The sequence below is a fragment of the Panthera pardus genome, unplaced genomic scaffold (assembly GCF_024362965.1).
Source record: "Panthera pardus isolate Hobbes unplaced genomic scaffold, ASM2436296v1 HiC_scaffold_11, whole genome shotgun sequence".
NCBI lineage: Eukaryota > Metazoa > Chordata > Mammalia > Carnivora > Felidae > Panthera > Panthera pardus.
In genome coordinates this window covers 91,825,395-91,845,520 of record NW_026526666.1, presented here as the reverse complement: position 1 = coordinate 91,845,520, position 20,126 = coordinate 91,825,395, and positions in this window count along the sequence as shown.

The following is a 20,126-nucleotide window of genomic DNA, read 5'->3' as shown; positions in this document are numbered from 1 at the left end:
GTTTTGTCTGTTGTAGAATGAGGAGCTCATGCTCCATCACCATTTCCAACACTATCCCTTGGTGGATATGTGAATTAGCAATTCATGAGAAACTGTCAGGGCAGACAAATATGTTGGGGAAACACTAGGAAAACAGATCTCTTTAGGTCAAGACGACTCAGAGTCATGAATATGTAAATATGTATTGTCAGGCTCCAATGAGGTGATTCCGAAGGTTGCTGTCCCCTGGGTTATTCAGCTGGGAACATTCTGGTGGAGATCTCCCTCAGGGGTTTGCAGACACTGATATTCAAAGAGATCCTTCTGGATGCCAGGTACACCGGGCGGCATAGTGAACATGTCGGGTGGTACTCCTGTGCTTTTGGAGCTTGGCGAGAAGTATTTGAAGAATGTCTCCTCCGTGAACCATTTCCCCACCCTTGGGGGGCGCTGTATCTTAAGCTGCCTGAGCTGCGACATCCCCGGCCTGTGGTTCTGTCACGTGCAGGTGTGGCCTCAGACTGTGCTGTCTGGGCATCATTTGCACCGAAGGCCAGCCCCTGAGCTTTCTGACACGGATGGCACGATAGAGCTGCCCGCAGCAGCGCGTGTATGGTGTAGCCAGAATGGAGGCGGCGTGGCACTCTCGCGGGAGCACCGGCAGTGAGCCTCCTTGGCCAGGTGGAGCAGGGGAGTCCCCGCCACAAACGTGTCCCGAGGAGCCAGCCTCCCGCCACACCCAGAGTCCTCCCTCAGCGGAGGAGATCAACTCTGGATCCCGGGGAAAACTGGGCCCCGCACTTAGGCAGGCCTGCACTGGATTTGAGAAGAGGCATTGGTTTCCAGCCGACGCATTTGCGGTTGCCCAGTCCTTCCCCTGCCTGTGGACAAACGACATCTACTGGCCTGTGCTGCTGTGATGGATGAATGGAGTAGCTAGTTCCAAAACTACCTGCTGGGGGTGGGGGTAGGGGTGGGGGTTTCACCTGCTCTCTAGGAGGGGAACCTTCTCTCTTTCTTGGCAGGGACTCCCGGTGAAAGGAAGCGAGGAAACGGGTCTCCCCTGATCTGTGTGACCGGCCACCCCGTTCACCTGCCCCACTACAGCCTGTGACACAGCACCTGCTGTTGCAGTATCCAAATGCTGCTGTCCCCTACTTGAGTCCTGGAGCATCCCCAAGTGGCCCCCAGACACAAACGCATCCTGTATCCTAGGGCTTTGGGAAGGGAAAGAGAAGGGCATTGCTACCAGGAAAGGGTTGTGTTCATGACCCGTGGGAGATCTTTTTTTTCTTGCCACCAACTAGCAGGGACCAGGGAAATCAACAACCCCCCCCCCCAACCAAACGGGCGCATTCCTCAGCCGGAGCACGCACCACAGCTCCAGTACAAAAATAACCAGGGCAGGGGCGTGTGTGGCATTTTGCAGCTGGATAATCTGATCTTCAGAGATCTGTCCTAAGGTCAGGAGCTTGGCTGCATCTCCCAGCCGGGCTCCCAGCCCCCCTCCAGTGGAGCCCCCTGACCTGCGTGTTCACCCGGCCCCCAGCCTGTTGACTTTGGCCTCTCAACAGCACTGCCTCCCAGGTTACCCGCCAAAGTGGGATTTCTCCTGTTCATGCTGCAAACCTCCTTGGCTCGGAGCCAGCTGCCTTGAGCTTACAGCCGCTTCCCGAGGCAAAGCGCCTTGCCTCAATGTGGTCGAATGTGGTGACACACGCCGTGTAGTTTCACTATTTGCCCAGGTGGCTTTGGCTCAAGTGGCATGGCCGGTGCTTGTCCCCCTCGGAGCCTTAAGTGCCTACACCGTGCTGCCCCATCCCCTTGCCTGCTCATCTGTAATGTCCCCACCGTGCCTGTGATACTTCTTGTCCTCAGAATACACGTTGCCTTTTTCCCGGTAGCCGGTCATGTCAACACTGTGGGAGTCCTGGATGTCAGCCGTCTTATGTCCACCAATAATTAGCAAACCACGCTCTGGGGCTGTATGACCGTGTCTGTCTTCAAAGGAATGGCTTATTTGTAAATGGTGGCTACTGTTCTCTTATAGGCATTTAGCTCATAAAAACTAATGAACCCGACGATATGGCAAAATTATACTTGTGTCTGTTCTTTTGTTCTCGAAACTGATACTGGGCTTTCAAACTCGTGGTTCAGTGCTCTGTCTGCCTTGCTTAGTGTGGTCACATCTGTCTTGGTTTGGGATCCCCCTTGATCAAGTGTCCCTGTTTGCCTGGGACTGAAGTGTGGGGCAGTCTCAGGACGTGGGGCTTTCACTTTTAAAACTGGGGCAACCCCAGGGAAATCGGGACAAGTTGGTCACAGTAGTTCAGCCAGAAGAGGAGCCTGAGATAAGGATTCAGTGCAAATAGGGTAATCGTATGATCCCCGGGAAGCACACCCTTAGGCAAGTGAGGAAGTGAAATCGCAGCACAAAACACCAACAAAGGGAATCCTGTGAGCAGGTTACTACTATGAGTGTAGACTTTCATCCCACAGGGCTCTGGAAACCAAAGTACATGCCCATCTCAAAGCTCACAGAGAAGGAAGGAGTGAGCGCAGGCTCCAGCTCCACTCGGTCACTGGTTGAGGGTCACTCCCAGGCATTCTTTCCTTGGCACGTCTGGCCTGCCACGGGGGGCCGAGCTGGGCTCACTTCTGCAACTAGAGAAAGCCTCCGGTCAAAGAAGTACAGGTATTGGCAGGTATCTAGCCCCCATGCCCCGGAGCTGAAAACCAGCCGTGGGGATACAATGCAAGGTGCTGACAGCACCTGCTACAGTCGTTCTGCACAGCTGACGTCCACGTTTCGTATTTTCCCCAGAAGCAATTAGCGATCACAAATATATTTCTTCAAAAATCATCGCCAGCCACCGTCTTGCCTGAGAGCCCATACAAACGGACCCCCAAAGCAAACCTGAGTCATCTGGAAATCCGTTAGCAGCTTACATTGTATCCTTGCATCGGTCATCCCTTTGCAGCCTCCAGGGAGGATGGCTGATTAAAACAGGAATTCCTAAGGGGCCAGAAACATGGCCGTGACGTACTAACAGCCCCTAATAGGAACAATCTGAGAAGCCAACGGGCTGAGACTACAAAAGCTAACAGAAATACTGCTCACAAGCATGGCCCTCTTGGATGACTTTCAGATGAGTAATGGGCCTTCGCTCACATAGACAAGCCCTTTCTCTGAGCCCCCAGCAGCTTCGACCTGAGGTTCCTTTAGCATCTCACTAATATGTGAGCAGGCACTACTCCATTTTGTATGAAACTTGCTTCTTTGCTTTCTTCTCCGGTTGTGCATTCTGTAAAAGCCAGTGTGTGTGTGTGTGTGTGTGTGTGTGTGTGTGTCCTGCTGGGATGGCAGTAAGGGTCTCCTAACTCCTCATGCTATGAAAACATACTCAAGAAAGCAGAAACTCAGGACCCCTGGGTTCTCTCCAGGAACTCGGTGGACGGAGACAATGAAGAGAGCCCAGTGGTTCAGGTCTCTTGGCCCCCTAGGTCCTCTGTCCTGTGGCTGCCAGTCCTCTCCAAGGCACTACTGACCCCCTGGGAAACTTGAGCTCCATTAGGCTTGATTAGTCTTAATCCTGGTCTGAAATGGGGAGAACACATCACGGTGAGTCCCGGCCTAGCTCTGCCAAGCTCTCTTGTTCTGCCCCCAGCACCAGCCACCCTCATTCTCAGCATCACCTAGAATCTCCCAATCCTAAATCCCTCCTGGAAGGATCCAGACCACCCACCCAAAGTCTAGCCACCCCACACCCACGGTTGGAGAAAGAAAGGGACACATCCTCTTTGATATAATGAGACATGGGTAATCTGTTGGGAGATGGCCCTCTCCTAGCCTGGGGGGAGGAGGGTCCCTAGATACTCAGAGCTCCTGAGCCTCCCGGTGTGATCTGGGGTGGGTGGGGGGAGTTGTCTACCATTGCTCCCTTGGCCACTCCAAGCAGAACTGACCACCCCTCCACTACTCTTAAACTCCAGGATCTTCCAGGTCACAGATATGGACCCTCCCAGGCACTAACCGAGGTCCTATCCTTCACTCCTGGCTTCGGAATCTGGGGCTGCCGCAGAGCAGGGACCCCGGGCTGTTGGCACAAACGCCTCGGCGCGCGGAGCCTGCAGAGCTGTTCAGGTGCCTTCCAGCAGAGGGCGCTGTGGGCGTGCCCTGCCTTCCAGACCCGGGCCCCGCAGAAACATTCCGGGAGAGAGGAGGGGCAGCAGGGGCAGGGATGGAGAGAGGCTTCAGAAGCTATTCCCGTCCCCTGTCAACAGTCTTTTTTCCCTGCTAAAAATGGGTGATTCGTGATAGCTAGGAAGCCCACTGAAAGGCTGCGCCGGTCACGTACTCACCCGTGAGTCCAGACGCTGGGCCAGCTCCCGGGAACTGGAAAGGGGACTACTTGGGCTTCCTTGCTCTGCCCATTGTTCCTCCTCTCCGCCATATTAGCACCCCTCCTTTTGCAGACTCCGCGAGAACCCACCTCCTTCGGGAAGCCTTCCCAGGTCTTCCCACAGCAGCAGCTTCTTACGGGATATTTACTAGTGTATACATATGTGTGTTCTGTCTCCCCCATCAGACAGGGGGCTCCCAACCATATTTGCAGATCTCTCCCGGGGCAAGGCTGTGTAGCTCCCATCAGACTGGAGGGTCTTTGAGGCCACAGGCCTTACCTCCTCCATCTGACCAGGGGTTGTCTCCCCCATCAGACCCTTCACTCTCTGAGGTAACTCTTGTGCACCTCCAGTGACACCTGTCTTAGGTCTCTGTCCCCAGGCAATCATCAGTCTGAAGACAGCCCTCCTCCCTCCTCCCCTAAGGGGAGATCAGAGAGCTTTGCACACTGGGTGGGAGAAAGATGGGTCTGATCAGAGGAGAGATACTATTCAGGAAAAGAACAGAAAGCAGGCAGGTGAGATCGGAAAGGATTGAAGACACCAGACTCCCTGTTTGCACCACATGTCGGCTCTGCCTCTGCAGGTTCCCCCGTTCCATCTGTGTGGTCACCCAGAATTTGGCCCTCATCACTGCATGTCACAAGCCAGGGTAACTCGTTCCAGCCCGGGGCCACATAGTGAGCCCAGCAGCCTCTGCCTGTATCCACAGGCACTGACCAGAACATTTCATGTCTCCTGTTCTGGAGGCTGGAAATCCAAGTTCAAGGTGCTGGCAGGGCTGGCTCCTTCTGAGGACTACAAGGAAAGGGTCTGTTCCAGGCTCCTCTCCCGGCTTCTGGTGCTTCCTTGGCTTGTGGCCCTAGAACCTGTCTTCACATGGCCGTCTCCCTGTGATGTGTCTGTCTTCAAATCCCCCCTCTTTTTTTTTAACATTTATTTATTTATTTTGAGAGAGAGCATAGGAGGGGAGGCAGAGAGAGAGGAAGAGAGAATCTTAAACAGGCTCCATGGAGCCCCATGTGCAGCTCGATCCCACGACTGTGAGATCATGACCTAAGCCAAAATCAAGAGTCAGATGCTTAACCAACTGAGCCACCCAGGCACCCCTCCAAATTTCCCTTTAATAAGGACCTCAGTCATATTGGTGAATCAGGGCCCTCCACAATGACCTCATTTTAACTTGATTGCCTCTGGAAAGATCCTATCTCCAAATACGGTCACATTCTGAGTCCTAGGGGTTAAGAGTTCAACAAATGGATTTGGGTGGAGGGACACAATTTCACCCATAATGCTACACTCGTGGGGCTGATGTTCTAGTGGAGAGAGATGGACAAGAAACACAAAATCAAGTAAATATACATTAAGGCAAAAGGTGATAAGGCAGAAAAATGAAGCGTTATTAGGGAAAGGGGAGCTCCAGGGTGGGCAGAAGGCTACTATCCCAGGGCAGTTCAAGTCCTGGGGCAGCAGAGAGCACTAGGTGACCGGGAACAAGAGCTGGAAAGAAGGCTGGGGGACACAAAACAAATTTTGCTGCCCTCCCCCACTTTGTGGTAACACCCATCCCCCCCCATGCTGAAATAAGGAGATGGGGGGCACGGTTCACACACCCCAAAAGTCCTGCTGTGAAGGCCCAGGTCACGCCAAGCACACAGACTCTGGGCCTCAGTTTCCTCATTCAGGGAATGAGGGAGGAAGACTGGACAAGGTTCCCTCCGACTCTGAGGCTGGTGACTTTACCATCCTGGTTCCAGACTTCAGAACATTCCAGGATGAGAGGGGTGGTGGGGATTGCCCAGAGGTTGTCAGCTCTCCTGGAGACAAGGACTCTTCCCTCGGGCCACAAGGCCCCAGCATGCAGGTGGCAGAGTCCTGTGCCACCACGCCTGGCTCAGGGGTGGAGACACGCCCTCTGGGAACCCAGAGAATGTGCAGAACAGCCACCAACCCCGCAGACCCACTGGGTGCAATTCCAGGCCACCACAACACTGTCCTTCAGGGCCGGAGGCCCGATGAAATTACAACCACCATCAATGAAAGGTTTGGCCCCGAGTAGTGGAAAAAGTGTGAGTTTCTGGGCCGGCCTTTCCAGCCAGCCTGTCTCCTGTCACTGGCTGGGCGATTCACCTCACCTCTCCCAGCCCCCGTGTGCCTATCTGGAAAATCACCATCCTTCCCTTCACGGTGTTCGCAGGAAGAAAGTGTTTGTCCCTGTGCGGCTCGGAAGGGGGACCCAGGGGCCCCTGAGTAGCCCGCCCCAAGTCAGCTTTTACAGAGTTGGGGGTGGGGGGGAGAAGGGCGGGAGGCGCAGGGCACAGTTCCCTTGGTTTTCTTAAGCTGCGATTCCCAGCCCGGAGAGAACTTTCAGGGTGACACCAACAAGGCTTGGGAGTTGGCAGGCCCTGTACCCACAATACTAGTAATAAAATTAAATGAATAAATGTCCCAAACTGCCTGGGATGGGCCTGGGCTAATACAGGGAGGGGGTGGTCCCAGGCAAGAAGCGGGGCGGGGGTTAGAAGCCAGCCCGCCAGCGCCCTCTCCTGGCGGTCTCTGCGGCCTCCGTGTCGCCTCTGTTCTTCCCCAGCTGTATTTGTCGCACGCCTTCATCCGCTTCTCGCTCCCACTGTTTCCCACCCCGCCCCCCCCAACTCTGCCTTTGTCCCCTCTTTCTAGGGGCGCCTAGCCTGGGTCTCTCTCAATCTGTTTTCCCCGCTCCCCTCCCCCCCATCCGCCCAGCACCCTCCCCGCCCCCGCGCGCCCTGCCTCCAAACCCGGCGAAGCCACATCTGTCCTTAACCCAAAATCCTGCCAATTAAACCGCTCCCTCTGGCTCCCGCGGCCGCTGCTGACGTCGGGAGAACCGGGCGAGGCGAGGCCGCCGCCTACGCGGGTGGGGTGGGGGGAGGCGACGGTCCCCTCCCGGGGCCCAGCGGTCGTCCGTCTGTCCGCCCACAAGGCAGGCGAACCTCGCGAGGCCCCAGCGCCGTGCGTCCCAACCTCACTCCCGCCAGGCCCCGCGCTCGGGGTCCCCCATCCGCTCCAAAACCCCCACCTGGGTCCCCTGCACCTCCCCTCCGTCCTGATGTCCCCCATCCGTTCCGAGAGCCGCACCCGAGTCCCCCGGAACCGCCCCCTCGTGCTCGGGGTCCCCCACCCGCTCCAAGACTCGGTGTCGCTCTCCTGGCGGGAGCTCCGCGAACCCCAGCCCGCTCCCCGGCATCCCCCACCTCTCCGACTGCGCGCTCCCAGCACCCTCTGTGCCTCCGGCGCGCACCCCGAGGTCACCCGCTCTCCCCGCACCCTCCGCGCGCTCGGGCCTCGGTTTCCCCGCTCCGAACCGCGCTGGCTCTGCCGCCACGAGGATGTCGCCTTGTGAACCCGAGGTGGGGGTGGGGGCACATTAAGAACAATCAGCGCGCGCATAGCTGACAGTGTTACCTTAATAAATAATAGTCTGAACGGCATGTAAATAAATAGAACGCTTTATGTGGGCAGGAGGTGCAGCCCCGAGGCCCGCAAGCTGCTTCCAAGACCCCAGGACATTGGCAGGTGCCCTGCGCCCCAGGGGCCTCACCTGCAGCGGGGCTGGGCCTGGAAGCTGAGGCCCAGAGAAGGAGCCCAAGGGAGAGAGACTGGGAGGAAGACAAAAAATGCCGTGGGGAGAGAGAAAACGTGAGTGGGGGGCTGGGAAGGAGAGGGATAAATCCGAAGAGCGGAGTGAGGACAGTAGAAGAGGCAGAATCTGGTGTCCCAGGATAACACAGGAGAGAGCTCCCTCCCTCCTGCTGACACACTTCCTCCTGGGTTTCTCCTCCTGTGTCTCTGCTTCTTTGCCCGCTCCTCTTCACCGCTCCCCACCCCCCCCCCCCCCCCCGCCCCCGGTCCCTTAACCCTGGGAGACCCCAGGGCTGGGACATGGGCCTCTCCTCACCTGTCCCCACTGGCTCACTAGATGAGTGCCTTCACTCTAGATGCTTTACATGTTGTCCCCGTGTGGAAGGCTCCCTCATGTGCGCTCCAGCCAGACCTGTCTCCTCTGAACCACAGACTAGCACCTCTCTCGAGCATCCAAGACCTGAACATGCCCCCAGCCCAGCACCCACCCTCCTCCCAAACCTGCTTCACCCTCCTCTTTCCCGTTTGGTAAGTGGCAACTCCCTCCTTCCAGTTGTTGAGGCCAAAAACCTGCATCCTTCATGCCTCTCTCCCCTCCTATTGGGAAATCCTGTCCTCTCTGCCTTGAAAACATCTCTGGAATCCTTCCACTCCTCCCAGCTCCATGGCCAAGCCCCCACCATTTCCCACCTGGGCTGCTGCAACAGCTCAGGCTTACTGGGCTCCCCATTGTCTCTCTATGGACAGAGTAGAGACACAGAAATACTAGTCAGATTAAGCCCATCCTCTGCTCAGATATTTCATGCAGAGGAAAACCAGCATCCTTAAAGGGACCACCAGACCCTACCGGCCACTGTTCCCTTTTGGCGTTGACCTGCTCCCCTCCCCATCCCCTGCTCTAGCCACCCTAGACCCCTCGGCTGTTCCCACCTTTGAGTTTTCACACTAGCTGCTCCGTCTTCCTAGAACATTCTCTCCCCACATATCATCATAGGTTAACCCATCACCTACTTCAAGTCTTTGTTCAAGTGTCCCATTCTCCATGAGGCCAACCCAGGGCCATCCTATTAAAGCTATGAATTTCTCTAACCCCTCCCTCCTCTACATCGTCATCATTCTGCTTTCTATTCCTTCAACCTCCAGTGCTCAACCTCTTCTAATAACATGACTTACTCATTTTCTTCTTTCTCTCTCTCTCTCTCTCTCTCTCTCTCCCAAATAGTAAGCTCCATGAAAGCATGGGTTTTGTCCCCCGCCCCCAACACTGCTGCTGTATCTTTAGTACCAAGAATAAAAGAGACTCAAAAATATTTGAAGGAAGGGAAGAAGAGAGGGTGGGTGGTTGGAGGGAAGGAAGAGGAGTGCATGGGGAAAAGAGAGCCCCTGGAGGAGGGAACAGCATGGCAGAGGCAGGGTGGCATCAGACAAGCGAAACAGGGTGGGGAGCACTTGGCCAGGCTGGAGCTTGGAGTGGTCCGAGGGCTGTCGGACGTGAGCAACTCTTCACCAGCCTGGTGCCCAGGCTGAAGGAGCACCCAGTGGGGGGTGCGGCAGCCCTGTGGCAGGCAAGGTCCCCCCCGCCAAACCCTGTGGCAGGGAGCACCGGCACCACCTCAAGCCCCAGCTGGGTGTTGGACCCCGGGGCTGCGGGCGGTACTGCCTGGGTAGGCCCCTGGTAACAGCCACAGTAATTACTGGTTGTATGCGATTAGGGGATAATTATGCTTAATAAGTCCAAAAGTAATTACCATGCAGGCTGCTTGCTGCTTTGGAAAACAGAGGCCCCTGGTGAGCAGGAGCCAGGGAATTGAGAAGGGGGAGAGTGGGCATCACAGAACATCAGAGGCGCTGGTTCGTTTCTCTAGCAGATGCCTGAATCCTCTCGGTGGTATCCCCACCAGGGGCTTGCTCACCTCCAGTGATGAGGCAGCTCCTTCCATCTTTGGACGGCCACACACACAATTTCAGCTGTTTCTGGCCACACCATAACCTCTTCACTTGCACGCAGCATCTTAGCATATGCACAGACACAGAACTCAAGTATCATTTGGAAAAGGAGCAAAGCGCATCATCACACGCATTGCCACTGGCTGTTTTATAGACTCACAACATCACTAACGTAGTATTTCCCTTTAGTCCCACTGCACAGGTGAACAGACTGGGTCTCTCAGAGGCCAAGCTCACAGAAGTGGAGGACAGCAGAGCCTGAGTTCACATTTCAGTCTGTCTAATGCCAAAATCTATGTTCCCAGCACCTAAGTTTACTGATTCTCCCTGAGGTCACACAGAGCCAATCCAACCCACCTCCCCAGAAACCAACCCAGGACCTCGTGAGTCTTGTCTTTTTTACTCTACACAGACTCAGTGGCTGCACTCTGTGCTGTGTCCAGGAGGCCACGTGGGGTGATGAAAAGGACACCAGCTTCTTTCCATTGGTTCTGCTGCCAACTAACCCTGTGGCCCTGAGCAAGCTGCTCGTTGCCTTTGGGCCTCCATTTTCCCATCTGTGCAAGGGGGGTAAAGGGACCCCCAGTTTATGACTTTTGGTTCTCTCCCCTGAGCCCAACCCTAAGACCTGAGCAGCTCCAAGCCCACACTGGCCCAAGGCTTCCACACCTGGGACCTGGGAAGACTCAGTGACCTTCTCCAACCCCTGGGACAGCTTCTTTTCTTCCTCTGGATTGGAATGCCCTGTAGAGGCACCCCGAGAAGATGCCTTAGAGGGGACAGTGAGCAATACTCTGCTCTGGACACACACCCCCGCCCTTCCATGACCCCAAACATCTACTTTCAACTTCATTCTTAGAACTTGATTTCCAGGGGAGAGGATGGAAGTGGAAGTTTGCAGGACACGAAGAATATTGTGTTAACATACAAATGCCCTCCTTAAAATTGCTGCCATCACCTGGATAGAGATTCGTATGTATGATGAGAATAACTTATGGTGATATAAAGGATGACACTTTGATGTCCATTTTCTCCCATATCTCTATACCAACCTGCTGGGGCATGGGTAGCACTGTGCACATTTCACACATTAGGCAACGGAGACCCAGGAAACGGAAGCAACTTGTCCCAGATCACATGATTAGCCAAAGACAGAACCAGACTTTGAATCCAGATCTGACTCCAAAGCCTGTAATTGTGATCACTACTCTGTATCTCTTCACAGCCTCAGAGCCAGCTGCTCTGGCATCAGGGAAATCGGAGGTGATGAGACTTCAAGGGTCAGATCCAAATTCCCCACCAGCATTAGAGCCCAAGGGTGTCATCAGAGGCTGGTGAAGCTATCTGGCCCCTGCCTGCATCTTTCTTGGTAGAATGTCCACTGCACCTGCTTCTCCACTGAGGATTATCCTTGGGGTCCCAGAGGGAAAGAGAAAGATTTGAAAAGAGTAAATACAGCAACAGAGGCATCTCATCGATGCCTGGAGCATTACAACGTGGGGACAGAGAACACAGAAACATAATTAAAACCGCTCTAGCGCCCTAAATTGCCAGGCCTGCAGGCCGAGGGAAAGAATGGATTGGACTTCAGAGCACTGCAAATATGGAATCAGGAGGGACTATCCACTCTCAAGCTCCAACAGTGGAAAAAAATCGCTACTGCTGTAAAAATAATGGAACTGCCAACCACCCATAAAATCTGCTCCATTGATATAAAACATATAAAATGATTTATTTCCTGTGAGAGTATCGAAATTACAAATTGTTTTCAGGAAATAATATCACTGAAAAACAATGATCCGTGGGAGAAGCAGGCTGGGGTTGGGATACACAAATGCTCCCCAAGGTAGTGGGGTCCCAAGCCACCCCTCGGAAGATTTCCAAACATGAGGAAGCTAGGTACTTATCTCAGGAGATTCTGAGTGAGCAGGTGAGATGCAAGGCCTGGGGATCACAGTACTGATGGACTCTCCTTAGGAGATTCTGCAGCGGCCCTTCCAGCCAGGTCTGGGGTTGAGGGACCACCACGCAGGGGCCAGACATCTTTCAGCACCAGGGACAGGGGCACATGCACAGGCTCTCTCAAAAGCTCCTGGTCACTGCCCCTGCTGGGAATTTAGCTCTTTTACTCTTTTCAGTGGGGAGAGATGAAGAGGATCTTCTTACCTCCCTCCTCCCTCTCCCTAGTTGGGAGGAAAGCATATGTTCTGTGTGGCCACTGAGGCCCAAGACTTGCAGGACATGAAAAGCCAATGGTGCAGGGGAGGGGAGGGTGGGCTCACACATGGCTCAAAGATGAGGGACACCACCCCAGCCAAAAAAAGGCTTCCTGCTTTTACTTGACAGTGAGGGAGAAGCCAGGAGGGAAGTAGAAGGGTCCTGGACTAGGAGTCATGTGCATCAGTCTTGAGTCTCTCCCTTGGGCAAGCCACTTCCTCTCTCTGGCCCTGACTGCACCATTTCCTGGGCCCTGTGGCTGGTACAGCAAAGCTGGGGTTTGACCCCAGATCTTTTTGATGACTGAGATAATGCTTTCTACCTCTACCCCACTCACCATGGTCTCAAAACAGTGAATAATACAAACCAGCATTTCTCAAACTGTGACCCTCAAAAGTGAGCGTGTCCCAAGAAACGGGCATTTTTGTGCTTCCAAAGAAGGGAGGGGAAATACTACGATAAAAGCAAGTTTGAGAATTATGATGGTAAACAGAAACAGATCTGTTTGCTGTAAGACTTCTGGGCCCTCGAATGTGCTATTGTGTGTTGATTGTTTCCGAGATGGCGGGCAAGAAGTTCTCAGTGTTTCTCAAACATCCTTTCATGGAACACCTACAGGAATAGCTAACAGTATTATATCTATATCTATATCTATATCTATATCTATATCTATATCTATATCTATCTATATCTATCTATCTATATCTATCACTTATCATGTGCCAGGAGCTATTCTAAGATCTTCCCAATGTTAAGGCACTTAATCTTCACAACAGCCTATGAAGCAGATACTATTATTACCTTTTTGCAGAAACAGAAACTGAGGCACCGGGGGTTAAGTACTTACCCAAGGTCATGTGGCTAGTGTGCTCCAGAGCCTACACTTAAATTGCATTACTGAAATGCATCTCCCACCTTGAGGACTGGAGTTCACATGCCGCAGTCTGGGAAGCGCTGTCCCAGGTGCATGTCTATTTAACCTGGGATTTTAGCAATAGATTTTCCTTTTCAGTTTTATTTGCTTTGGGCTGCTGTTTAGATTCCCTGAGCAAACAGTGGCAGGCCCAGGTGATGACTGGAAGGCAGGAAGAGCCCATGTGGTTGAATGTACGTACATGTGTATGTGTAAGGTTCAGATTGGCTTTGCTGCAGGGAGGCTGAGAACTGCGGAGTTTCTAGTCACCTGGTGAGGGACCAGAGACAGGAGAGAAATGGAGAGTGCCTTCAGGAAAGAAGGAAGGAGGAGCAAGGAGGTAGAGAAGAGGAAGAGAGGGGCAGAGGAGGAAGAAGGAGGGCAAGAGAGAAGGAAGAAAGCAAAGGGTGGAGAGGGAGAGAGGGCAGACAGAGTGGAGAGGAAGGAGTTGACAAGAAGCAGGGAACAGAAGGGAATAGAGAACAGCAGGAAGTGGGGACCACCTCCCCTCAGTCCCAGGGCTGTCCCACCTTCCTCTGAGGGCCTCACTTGCCCCCATTCTCCTCTGTGGCAGCACCTTCTTCCTTCACAGCTTCAGCCTGGGTGAGGCCCCCAGTGCATAAGGGCTCTGGGGACATCTGGGGAGCAGGATTTGGGGGCTGGTCCTGCATGTGAGCCCCAGGACTTTGGCTTGGGAGCCTCTCCATCCCTGGAACCCTATTCTGCGCCTAGCCTCTCTCCAGGCGCTTTTCTGTGCTCTTTCCCCTGAACAAACCAACACCTGCCACTCACCAGCACTTCCTGGAGCTTCGAAAGAGTCTGACACTCTTTCTCTCCAGTGGCCTTTCCCTGCTTAGGTGGCTTATCTGCTCCAGGACTCAGCTCTAACTCTCATTTTCTGGTCTCAAAAAAAAAAAAAAAATCTAAAACATAGACCCTGCTTCTTTTTCCACAGAAACATCAACACCAAATTGGAACATCATTGGTGACAGTCCCTGCTCCAGGCCCAGCCCTGGGGCTTCCTTAAGGGCATCAGGGTGATGTCATCCTGCCAGCCTGAGACACCAGTGGGCTCCAGCCCCATCCAGGTCAGCTCTCACCCAGCCTGAGGTCTCTCCCAGCCCAAGCCCCATGCCCAGCACTTCTGGGAGAACATTTGGGGCCAACGTTGCCATGGTAACCATGATACCAGCGGTTGTATTCATTATGCTCAGGGTGTAGAATTATATGGCCTAGAATCAAACAATGAGAAGCAGCTAGTATCGTGGGTAGAGCAACGGACTGGGAATCAGTGCCTGCCTCTGGCCGCAGCAAAGTTACCATCAGGCAGAGTGACTCTGACAAGTTACTTCCTTGTCCTTGCTGGGACCTCACCTGTCAAACGCACACCTGTGTGAACATGGGGAGCATTGGATGGGATGATCCCAAAGATCTCTGACTTGTTGGATGCCTCCAGTAGCTAAGTGACTACCTGAAGTTCCCCACGCACCCCTCCCCCCCACAAAACCACCCACCACCAGCTCCAGGGAGAGACGGTGGGGAAACAGTCAAAAGCGTATCAACCCAACCTGCGTTTTAGGTCTCATTCCCATGGCCAGAAATCAGAAACATTAGTCCAAAGGAAGGGAGCCTCCCTCATGAGTTGGTCTCCCTTGGAAAGAAACCAACCTCCCAGGGGCAGATTGCCTGGAACCTCGGACTCCCCTTCCCACTTACCCAACCCTGAGAGCAGCCTTTCTTTCTTTTCTTTTTTTAAGCTTATTTATTTATTTTTGACAGAGACAGAGACAGTGTGAGTCGGGGAGGGACAGATAGAGAGGGAGAGAGAGAATCTCAAGCAGGCTCCATGCCACCAGCACAGAGCCTGATGCGGGGCTCAAACCCGTGAAACTGTGAGATCATGACCAGAACTGAAACCAAGAGTCAATGCTTAACTGACTGAGCCACCCAGGCACCCCGAGAGCAGCCCTTTCTTTGGTCCAGTCACCCCCCTTCCAGGGATCTGTGCTCAGGCAAGGAAAACTTGGAGTCCACATTTTGGCTGCTAGGGAATGGCTAAGGGAATTGGGGTACATATCCCCAAACAGAACACTGTGACAACCGTTAACAATTATAGTTACTGGGAGTATAAAATTGCTTGTGCTCTGGTGTTAAGTAGGAAAAACAAGATGCCAAATGTGGAGAGCTGTACGGTTCTTTTTAAAGGGCATAGGAAAAAATACTTGGCTTAGAATAAATTCTGTTTTCCTTTTTGAACCCTACTTTCCAAATCTCTACAGCTAACATGTATTATTCTATTCTAGAAAGATTAATAAAACGCTTTTTTCTTTTAAGTTGGCCTTGATAGGGAGGCAGCAGGGCTTGTCAGTCCTTGGTTCAAATCTTGACTCTGACATTTGCTACCCATGGGCATGATGATTTCCTTGACCTGTCTGAGCTGTGATTTCCTCACATGGGGATAGTGGTGATGCTTCGTGTAAGGATAAAGTGAGATAAGGCCTCTAGAGCACGTAGCATGGCCTGGCACCGAGCGGGTGCACAGGAAACAACGGCTATTAGCTGGACTTTGTGTGGCCATCATCACGCACCCACTCTGGCTCCGGCCTCAGTCCCCTTCCAGAGTCTTGGCCTCTGTCCCTCAACCTGCAGTTCTGACTCTCTGCCGCCCTCTCAGCCTGCCTCCAGCCCCATCTGGAGAGTCTGTCCCCTGCCCCCAGCACAAGCCCATCCCCAGATACCAGCAGCCCCAAATCATGCTCAAGGAGTTGCCCATAGGTTTCTCCCAGGATGCCCAGCTGACTGTGCACCACTCCCCCAGGCCCCCTCCAGCACCGAGCCCCCCACCCCTAGCCAAGGACTCTCCAGCCCCAAGGACTGTCGTTTTTCGTAGGCTTTGCCACTTTCCCCAAGTCTTCTGAGGAAGACACAGTCAGGCCTGAGTCAGCCTCTGGACCCCAAGCCCTGCCCTGGGGAGAGGCGTGTCTTTGGATGAATCCACTGGTGGCAGCACCCCCACTCCCCAGGCCTGGTGACAGACGTGTTTTACCTCTGATAATTCCACCATTTTTGGCACCTAAGGGAGCAGAACAGGCAAGAGAACAACGAATATTTTGTGGGAGCCGGAGGCAACTAGGGTTCTGCAGAGTGACAGGCAGAGAGGACCAGGCAGGGAGAGAGGACAGGCCTGAGGTGGCAGTGCTGTGGCAGGGGGGTGGGGGCCTAGGACACACCCCCGAAACTCATCTCCCCTCTGTCTGTCACTCTCATGTCTTTTCTCCCCGTTTCCTTCCTCCTCTCCCTTCCTTCTTTCCCTTCATTTGTTTTTTTTCCCTCCTCCCTCCTTGCCTCCTCATTAATTCATTCCTATTTTTAATTCCTCTCCCATCTATTTGTTCAAGTGCTATGCTAGCCCTTTTCCTCCTGCTCTGTGTTGAGTCCTGTGCTGGGCGCTGGCGACACGGATGAACAAGACACAGCGTGGGTCCTTAAGGCACAACATGGACTTTTGCAACCCCATCACTCCAGAGCACTCCAGAGCTCCCACCAGAGAAGCCAGGGATGCCCAGCCCTCTGGGGTATCTGGGAAGGCTTATCTGAGGAGGTGCCCACCATGCAGGAGGATGAGGCCTTTGCCCGGGCAGGCAAGGTAGGGCAAGGCGAGAACAGTGTGTGCCAAGGCACAGAGGAGGACTCAGCCAGCAGTAGCCCACAGTGACAGTATGGCCAGATGCTGAGGAGATCGTGCCTCTAGCTTGATTTCCTGTGACCAGGCATTCTGCTAAGTGCTTTCCCCTGTACAGAGAGGGAAACTGAGGCTCACAGAGTTGTGTGACTTGCCTACCATCACACAGCAAGTAAGTGGCAGAGCTAGGACTTGAACCCATACCTGGGTAGCTCTAAAGGCCATGATCTTGCCCCTTGATCCTGATAAACCTCAGCCCAGTGGTTCTCAGAGTATAGGCCACCCCTGACAGGCGATGCATGAAGGCCTATCCCTGCAGGCTCAGGGCACATGTGGTACTTCTCTGATGACCACAAAGACAAGGAGCCTCTGCCCTGTGGGTGGGATGCCTCAAGCTGCCCTCCCTACACCACCAGGGAGAAATCAGGTCAGGCCTTTACCCTCTCCCCATTTGGAACATCGTGCCGGGTCTGGCTGGGAAGTGAGCCCAAGTGGTTCTGAGAGCACCGCTGTCTATCCCATGGCCCAAAACCTTGTTCAAACTGGGCATCTGTCCCTGGCTTCTACAGGAGCAGGGTGGGTGGACAACACTCCCAGCCCTACCCTGGGCATCCCCGAATCACAGAGTTGCAGAGGGTGGGAACCAAGACCATCCATGGAGGTCATCACCACCAAAGGCCTGTGGGTGGCAGTGCTGAGTGCCACCAGCCAGAGCTGGCGATCCACCCTGAACCACCACCTCCTGTCTAAATGCAAATAATAACTCCCACTTCCTCCTCATTGCCTGTGTCTCCTCTAAGCTCAGCAAAGTGTGGGGCAGCCCAGGGTGATGGAAAGACTGAGGGCTCTGGGGGCAGAGTCCTTGGTCTGGGCCTCCGCTGCTGGCTTTACCTCTCAGAACCTTGGCTTCCTCATGTGTAGGATGCTGACCATGTTACCCCCCAGTACCTAGTGAAAGTAAGTATTCATAATAGCTACATGAACTGACACAAACTAAGCACTGACTGCTTTTGCTGCATTTCATTCACTCATTCATTCATTGTGTCTGTGTATGCTGGGCACCGAACAAGGCATGGGGACAGGACAGGAGTGGAATACCCAAGACTAAGAAGGACAAGGTCCCTGTCTTAATGGACTGCACATGCTGGGGGCTGCAGAGAGTAGAGTGACAAAAAATACAAACCGAGTCATACAATCACAAGTGACTAGAGACAGGTGTTCTTGGAGGAATGGCAAGAAGGAGCCAGCCATGCAAAGACGAGGGGGAGACATTCTGCAGAGGCAAGAGCAGGCAAGAGAGATTGAAGACAAGGAGTGGTAGGAATTGGCAGGGGCTGAGATTGGGTCAGGGAGTGTGGCCAGGTCAGGATGGGTCCTAGAATGCTTATAGAAGTAGGACACTTATAGAAGTAGGAGCTCAGCATAATAGCTGTAGGTATGATCTTCTGCTCCCATGTCCTCATTTTCCAGCTGAAGAAGTCCTACAGATGGGCTCATGTTACTGCCAGTCCATTTGCTAATGGCCCAGTGGTCCATTCCGATCCAGAGGGTACCTAGGGCCACCACATGTCAAACATGGCATTCTGAATAAGATAAGGTGGAACCCTAGACTGCACCGGGACTGGCATGGCCACCTTTTCTGGCAACCTCCAGCCTTGCCTGCTTCCTGTGACTTAACACCGTATAGTGTTGGATGCCAGGAAGGGGTGGCCCTTGTGTCTAGGAGAGCCCTTGGGAGTGGCCATCCCAATCAGACAAACAAGGAATCCTGGACAGATGGGGTCTGTGAAGCTGCAGAGAAGGGGGCTCTTTCCCAGCAGCTGAAGACTTGAACCTGGCTGAGAGTGTGGGGAAGGGGGGGCAGACATCTTCTCACCACCCCCCTCAACACCTGTAAGCTATGCTCGTGTTTCCTGGTGACCCCTCAGAGCCCCTCCAAGAATGGCTGGGAAAGTTGGTGCCTTGCCCAGAACTGGCACTACTCAGGACTGTCCCTGCAGAGCCACCCCATCCCCACCTTGTGCCTTCTCTCTCCCCTCTCAGTCTCTCTCTCCATTCTCTTTCTCCTCTCCCTCTGTATCCCATCCTCTCTCTCTCCATCTCCTCTCCTATTTTACCTTGTTCCCTTGTCTCCATCCTGCCCTCTTCTTCCTCTCTTCTCTGGATTGGCTAGTTGATTGGTTGATAGACTGATTGATTCATTTCTCTCCCTCCTGGTTCCCAACAGACTTCTAGGAATACATGAAACTCGAGGTCAACAATGATCCAGTCCAGGGTTCTCGGGTGGTCAGGTGGTCGGGTGGTCAGGTGGTCAGGCTCAGTCCAGGAACTGAGCTCTGCATTCCCCAAAGAAGAGGGCTGCTGGTCCATCAGAAGACCGCCTACCAAGAGGGTTTCTCTCCAGAGCACTGTAGGTAAACACTGTAATAGGAGACAGTGAGATGTGTCTCCCAGCAAGTGTCTGAAGGGCAGCACCCTACCTTCATGTGGCCCGTTGCAAATCAAACTGTTGGCTTCTAAGGTTACCCAGGGGACAGCCAGGTCAGAATTACCTGGGCAGCTTACTGAAAATACAGATCTCCAGGCTTAGCCAAGTTACTAAACTGGATTTTCCAGGGCTGGAGCCCCAGTATTTATATTTTTAACAGGATCCCTGGGGATTTCAATGGACTGTGGCAACTAAGGAAGCCAAGCAGGGCAAGGGCTGGAGAGAGGGGAGTTCTCTCCCTCTGTACTCAGCCATTCACTATTTCCTACTGTGCACCAGGCAGTGTGCTCACAGCTGGGTACCTATGGTGAAGAAAGACAGAGTGCCTGCCCTGTGGAGCTCATTCTGCCACGATCTTGACCCAAACCCTAATGCTCCTACCACGCCCCATGCAATCTGGCTCTGCCCATCCCCCCCTACCTTCCTACCACTGGACCCCTCATGTTAGCTGCACTGGCCCTCATGTGGCTCTGTGAACACTCTGCACTCTTCCTACCACCCATAATTTTCCATGGAGCTCTGTTCCACCTGTCTGGCACTCACCCCTATCCCCACGCCCATGCCAACTTTGCCTTGTTAAACTCATTCATCCACTGGAAACATTGGGAGTGAAATGGCTGAGAAGCTAGCTTGCAAAGCCAGAGGGCCAGGGTTCAAATCCCTACCCTGCTACTTACTAGCTGTATACATTGGACTCGACTCAATATTTCTGAGCCTCAATTTCCCAGTCTGTAAAATAATGATTGGTCATTACTTCCTCAAGGAAGCTCTGACTCTTAAAACCACTTTGAGTTCCCTGTTATAACTTCTCTTAGCAGCCCCTGCTTCTTTGGGGTAGAGCTTAAAAGTGTTTGTAACTACGTTCCCATTTGTGT